Source organism: Scomber scombrus, chromosome 9, assembly GCF_963691925.1.
Source record: "Scomber scombrus chromosome 9, fScoSco1.1, whole genome shotgun sequence".
Lineage (NCBI taxonomy): Eukaryota > Metazoa > Chordata > Actinopteri > Scombriformes > Scombridae > Scomber > Scomber scombrus.
The window spans coordinates 10,604,505-10,612,307 of NC_084978.1; positions in this window are offsets into that span (position 1 = coordinate 10,604,505).

Here is a 7,803-nt window from a genome sequence, read left to right on the forward strand (position 1 = left end):
TCCATTCTGCGAGCCCATGAATATGGTTTCCAGTGGACCGCTAATCATACATCTTCATATCAACTCAATCAGGTGGCGTTGTATTCTTTTATAATAAAGTCCATGTGACATTGTGAGAAAATAATATATCGGTATGTACTTACTAAACTTGTCAAAAAGCAACAGAGACATCCATTAAGGAATGGCATAAACTGTACAGTCCCATATCACTTGACTTTCAACACAATGCTATAAACCCTTGAGATTTGCTCCTGAAAGAATGTTTATGTGGGCTTTATGCACCAATAGAGAAGGGCAACAGCAGCACACCGTTAGAAATTGATACAACACAAAAGAAACTCTGCCTCCAAGAAATGTTCCCTCTGGCTTATTATGTTCTTGAAATGGCCCTTTTCACAACACCACTGGGCAAAACATTTCCAGAATTATTTTACTCCACTATTGTTAAAACCATCAGATCTGCCGAGCCAAGTCTTACAGCTCACCATATGGTTTGACATACAGCATAAAGAATTGGATGTAAAGAAGACTCTCCTCTATGCTAAATTATGTTTTATAGTAAATTGTACATTACCTTCTTAAGGGCTTCATCTCATCACTGGAGAATAACAAATAAGTATAATCAAACAACAGTGATTGTATTTTATTTATTGATGAGAGTAAATCAAAGTGTAACACCGCCAAGCAATTACAATGCCGGTCTTAATGAGTGCCTCAATTTACATTGGTTGATTGCCAAAGAGAAAAGCAATGTTTTGCTGTACTCCCCAATTGATCATTGAAATTAATTCCTCAAATATGCATTGTAGACAAACAATAAACTAAGTTTATGATAATTTACTAAGAAAACCTGTAATGCATTGCTTTCTGCACAAAATGTTGGCCAATGCACCCAAATCCATAATAAGCAAATCAATACGTGGAATAGGTAATAAATTACATTTGAAGGCAGACATGCAGTGCTTGATTTGGTTTTTAGTTGACACACGATGATCAAAAAGATATTTGGGCACATTAGTCAAATAATGTCATTACTTGTCATTACAGAGAAATTAGCTGTGACTGAATGTGCAATATTATGCGTCATCAGCTAATCACATGCTGGATTTTCTGTGCCCCATCTACTGCTGCAACACTATAGACACCACAGCTATCAATCAGTGAACTCAAATCACCCACTGACTGCAGCACAGCAAAGTGATTGCTCGCAGTCTGAACACACAGAAATGGTGCAAAACTGAAAACATAGCCGCTTGCAGCAGTGTTCCTAAATTGGCAACAGCATCACTAGATTTAATAACTTCTTAGACTTTCTTGGCAACTCTGTCTTAAAAGCTGTCAGTGACCATTTTTTCAAACTATCTATGAATATGGTAGACTATCCATTTTGATATATTTTTCTACAACCGACACATCTGTTCTGACCAAAGCAGTTCTCAGCCATTTCTCAAGCACAGCCTCCTCCCCCATGAAAAAAGTGGAGCAGGTGTGTTCTTGATCTCCAGTGACCGTGGCCACTGTTCTCAGGTGAGCTGACTATTTTGCTACTAAGGGAGCTGCAGGGCAGGGGACAGGATAGCAGATAAAAAAGAAGGGGAAAAAAATCAATCTTGCTAGGTAATTTAAGTAAGCAGTGAAGTATAATAAAGTGTTCCAGTACAGGAAAATAATGACTGAACCTTCAACACTGTGTAGGTCCAGTGCCTCAGTTCCCAACTTCCTGTCTGGGATGTTCTCACCATGTTTAAAATTCTTTACCTTATTTAGCAGTACACCTTGGGAGTGCATTTCCATATTGCATATTTATACCACTTACCAATGACAACAAAACATGAACATGAAATATTGTTTTGTTTGTGAGTTTAACCATTAACGTATCATAACCTATGCTTTGTTCTGGCAGATTGGGTATATGTAAATGCACTTACCATATAACTGTAAACTTTTATGACTATAGTAATCAAATATTATAGTTAAGTATAATAGATTGTGCCAAACCTACTGTTACTAGTTATCCAAATCTGGCAAGTTAATATGACCCTTAAATCTTAAGAACTGGGCCTGATATGATATGCTATTTTTATTTCTCAACATTAGTTAAAGTTTTAATAACAGTGTACAACACAGTTATCACTGTATCCAGTTAGAAAAGAGCAATTTTAATGAAGGAAAGATCATCAAACTCATGTAGTTACACAGTGTTATGTGTAGTATGTGCTCTGCCACTAATAGTATTCATTTATTACTACTATCTTGTCATTAACTTCTGGAATAATATACCATACAACACAATAATACCTTGGTTAGATGAAAAGAGTGCAACTCAGTTTCGTCATTCACTCAGCTTATTGATTATTCACTAGTGACAAAATATTAAGTGTGGAAAGTCTTACAAATGTAGAGTGTACTGTGTAATGAATTACATAATTACCATTGCAATTACTGAGCCAGCAGCTCTTATTTCTTCAAAGTTATCTTGTTACCCTTGATTTCCTGTAATTCCACAGATGCCACTTTGTCTGGGCCTTTCCCCTGAGACAGCAGCTATGAAAGATGGGGCTAGATGAATGAAACTAAAGCTCGGGGAAAAAGACTAGGTCCCTTGTGAAATGATGGAGTCTCGCAGTTTAGGACCCGTGTGACAGTACTACTGCTCTGTGAGAATGATAATGCTGGAAAACCCTGAATGGAAAGAAAGGAAGAGAGAGAGACATACAAATGTTACTGTTACAGGACTATATCTATCCATCTGTTTTCTGTATCTACTCATTGTGTTCAGTGTCATGGGGAAATGGAGGCTAGTACAGCTTTGAAAGGGCTCAGTCTATCAGAGGGCAAGCACACTAACACAATTTAGAGTTTCCAGTTCATCCAACCTGCAGGTACTGTACTTCATGTTTTCTCACTTTGAAACAACCACAAACCTGTTATTTTACTTCATGAAATAATTCCCCATACTCAGAGAATCTTAACTTTATATTGTGAATGAACAGACACAGTCACTTAAATATACTAAAACTTAACTCACACATGTAAAAGTGCACATATTTATCGATAAACACACTCCAGTACACTACCACCATCTATTACAACCTCGCTAAAAAACATAAATTAAAATGATCCCAATTATAACAATTTCAATAAAAACTGTATATGTATAAGAAACATTTATGGCAGAGCTGTTGTATTGGATTACATTAGATTGTACAGGTATCCCTAATGAATTCTTCAGTGAGTGTGTTTCTTAAGTGATAATGCAGTATATAATAAAACCTGTTTTACATCAATGTTTCCATTACTAAACATCAGGGAAAAAACTGGCTGTTGTCCTGTGTTCCTGTATCAAAAGAACTCCCAGTTGGTTTAAGTGTTATAGCATGTTCCAATCCTAAATTTTGGTGCTGTGGATTCCCTTCTGTTTGCATTTTCATAGATTATGGCATTAAAGCAGAAACTGGACATTTTGCCTCTCAAATAATATATTGATCTATCTTTTAATCGCTAGTATGTTCTTAAAACTACATTCACTCATCCCTAAAACCCCCCACACACAAACAGACACAGAAAAGTCAATTTTCAAACTACCACACTAAATGAGTGTTTATATGGTACATCTACAACACCGCTATCTCCCTACTCCAAGTATCACTGATACGGATCGCATATTGTGAGTGTCAGAGGAATCCCCATACCAGAATTTTTAATTAATGTCTCAATCTTAGCTAAATTGGTGACAAATTGGTTTATTTGTATTTCCATCCTCAGATGGTCAAATTCCAAGTCAGGAAACAGGCTCTTTCTAATCCTAATGAGGACTTCCCTATTGCTTCAGTGGACTGATAAGGCACTAGTCTGTGACACTCAATTTTCAAGACTCAAACCCTATCAAGGAACTATCAAGTGATAGGATAGCTACAGGACCATTAAGTGAATGTCTAATTAACTTATTATAAGGCATTTCTGAGCTAGATATCAAATCCCTCCTCTAGGCACCAATGCATCCATCTGACCTGATTTGATTGCACAGTCACATTAATGAGCTCTGTGATGTCCCACATACAACGTCACCTCGCTTCCCAGCTGCAGCCAACAGCAAGGGGTTATTTGGGGTGGGGGGTTGATTGTGTCTGAGACAGCAAGAGACCAGAGTTCTAATAGATGAACAATGCATGCAACCAGCACTTCAATGCCCCTACTGGTATTTAAAGGTTAATTTGTTTTTATTTTACTGTGATAAAGCGGCTCTGCAATAACTTTGTATGTCAGTTAGGTATTTAGAAAATTCCCAGTAAGGTGGCTCATGCTGAACCCTGTCAAGAGTGTAAGTATGTGTCTGGTCTTGGTGGGGTTTGTGAATGGGGGATGGGATGAAAGACAGAGTCAAGTAGTAGGGATATTCCAAACACGTTCATTGAGAGACCCGTGCTGCGGCCCCACAGCTTGTGTGTGTGGAATCAAAACCTTTTTTTCTCTATCTATTGGTGTCATGTTGTTGGTGTTGGTGGGAGAGAAGAAAAGGAGAATTTATTTTCATGCAAAATGGAAACAATTTGCATAACACACGTGAATCTCATTTGTAAGACTCCCCCCAAACTTTGCATTAAAGCAACATGAAAAACAAGTGAACAAAGGAAGTTCGAAGTCAATCATACAGTGAATCAAATGGCAACTATGTGACATTTTAATGTTGCTTTAGTCAGTTATCTACCATCATACATTGAGACTTTTAGTGTTTTAAACCTTTTGGAATGGAGTCTTATGTATTGATCGAGTTGCTTGTTTTACACATCCTTGAGTATAGAGTATGTCACTGAAAGGAAACCTAAGGTCATCTCCTTAAGTTGAATGTGAAAGATAGTGGAGGGAGATTTTGTTAGGATTATGGTCTCTGTGTGCATAAGCCCTGGGTTTAAACTTTCACTTTATCCATCTACTGTTCTCTCTCTGAATCCCTCCGCTGGCTGAAGTCAGAGAGGTTCACTGCACTGCCCCCTCCTGTATGGGAACGACTATGAATATAAATAGGTGAGCTCTTCAAGGTATTACAACTCATCCATGCTTGGCAGCTGGTTGAGAATGTCAATACCTGCATAATACAGGAATTGTAATTTCCTCTGGTTTCTAAAGGTTATAATGGCTGAAGTTTTCAGGTACAATTTAAATTATATTGGCACCATAATATGCCACTATAAGGGTCAAGGATATGACAAATCTATATCCTGACCATCTAAAATGAAATGCTTTATCAAATCTGGTATTTTACATATTAAAGGAGAAATTATTGCTATGTTACTGGACTATAAGGATGATGTTCTCAATATTGTGGGATGCAAGATATTTTTACTTCATGATACTGTGTATGGGATTCGAAAAATACATTAGCTGTCCATTGCCATGATCACTCACTGTTTTGTTACAGATTTTTATGTAATTTAAGATTTTATTCAGGGCAAATACTAAATTCTTCTTCTGCCTGAAACGGAAAAATCACTCTTGGTTTAAATTGTTCAGCTGTCTGCATAATGCTGCTGTATGTCGAGTTTGCAAATGCAGTAGGTATTGCTTGCTGTTTAATGGGTCAAAAGCCAAAAAGCACTATTAGATTCCTCAGACTAACAAAAGTAAATTCTGCAAGTGTACCACCAACATATCTGGCATGAAATGACTGAACAAATAGCAAAACGAACACAAAGAGCATTATCAGGCAGGAGACAAATCCAGAGACAAATAGGAAAAGACAATGATACGGTTTTAGCAGAGTAGGCCATTAAAATTCCATTTGGATCATAGCGGTCTGCAATAGTGAAAAAAACTTGCAAAGCTGGGTAACACATAGCGCCTGATGCTGGGACTGTGTGACTCAATCCTCCCCTGAATTCAAAAATGTTGCTCCTTCCTGTGATCAGTCAGCCTGGGGCAAAACTGGCACTGCTGGACTATGCCTGGGTGAGAGAGAAAGAGAGAGTAAGACAGAGTGAGAAAAAAGGAGAGAGTGAGAGGAGAGAGATGTTGTTGTGCGTATGTGAGTTGGGCTCTAGGCCATGATACCAAACTTCCTTTGAACCAAGCAGCTGTGGGCTGCAGGACTGATATAATATTTAATGAAATAATTACATATACACAGAAAAATGCATTGGTTAGGGAGTGTACTTTTAATGCTGCAGATCTGGGAAAATGCAGTACTTGAGACATGATTTGGCCAATTGCCCTCATATCAGTCTCTCTCTCTCTCTCTCTCTCTCTCTCTCTCTCTCTCTCTCTCTCTCTCTCTCTCTCTCTCTCTCTCTCTCTCTCTCTCTCTCTCCAGATTTTTAAGTGCTAGTAAGTTATGCCTGTAATAATTGTATGTATTTATGGTAAAGTGTAATTGTAAGCAGTATAACAGGCACATCATCAAGTGTGGTGTTTACATTGAAATTAATAAGGGCTGGATGATAAAATGATTTTGATACAGGATCGCAATAAAATTGAAGAACGTTGATAAGCTTTGGATATTTTTTACTTGACATGGATAGATCGAACAGCCTATCGCACAGAGGAAATAAACACAGCATGCACGTCAAACTCTGCTATATCTACCGTCGAGGCTACGCTAGTGCTAACAGTAGCAGGGCTAATGCTAATCATGCCTAAAGCAACATTACAGCAAACAAATCTGCTATAGCTCACAGTCACAGTCATCATACATCATCATTTTAACAAGGCAGCTTTGAATGTGGATATCGCAAGCTAACTGCTAAGCTAGGCTAAGCACAAAGCTAAGTCAAAAGAGTAGCACTTCAAGGCTACTTCAAGAAAGACAATATATGAAGATATGAAGGGGAAATTTAGGAAGACTGGAGCTCATGAGCTCAGCAATAAAACTTAATGAATTTACCAAGTGGGTGGAGCATAAGAGTTTCCTTTGAGTTTATTAGACAGTCAGGATTAATGGGTAGAATTTAATCTTCCACGCACACTCCGAAGCAGAACGTGCAACCATTTAATAAGCTGGTTGCCAACCGCTGTTTAACCAAAAATAAGTTTTCTTTCCAATCAGAGTGGTACATCCTGTCAGTGTAGATGTTTCCTATCTGTGCAGCATAATACAGCAGCTTCCCCGCAGACTGACTTTTCAAAAATTAAGTCTACATTATGTTTTTTCAGTTTTTCATGTATTCTAAAATTTAACTAATGAACCCTCTGGTTCCTTCAAGCTTCATTCATTATCAAGATACTCATCAAATTGTATGTCGTTATAAATATCAATATTGGTCAATATGGAAAAAATTATTGTGATCATATTTTTTTGCCATATTACCCAGCCATAACATTTATATTGTGGAAGACACAAATATTCAGTTTAAAAGTTGGTACTGTGTCCTGTCTTAAAATAACATGATAAAATGATAAAATCACATTATGTTTATTTGAGGATTAAATAGTTTATCTCATTTTCTGTTAATTTTTTTTCCTTTTCATTTTCCGTGGTAATACTCAGAGTGTGTAACAGTGTCAGCTACAGAAATATTCAAGATTTGGAAATATAAACCTCCTACTTACTTGTTATGCAAATGAACTCACTCAGCAGTTTAAAAAAAACCCCTCATATACATAATATTATTTAATAGTGTTTGCTTCATGTAGTATACAGTATTTGTTGTAATAGACACACAGTATTCTCTGGGCTGTTACAACTTTCCATGTGATGTATTCCAATGTGTCAACGTTCTCATCATTTCTGCTTACACCGCATCCCCTGCCAAGCTGTTCATATATCAAATCCTCACAGAAACCCATAGCTCATCTTTCCTTTAGCAAACT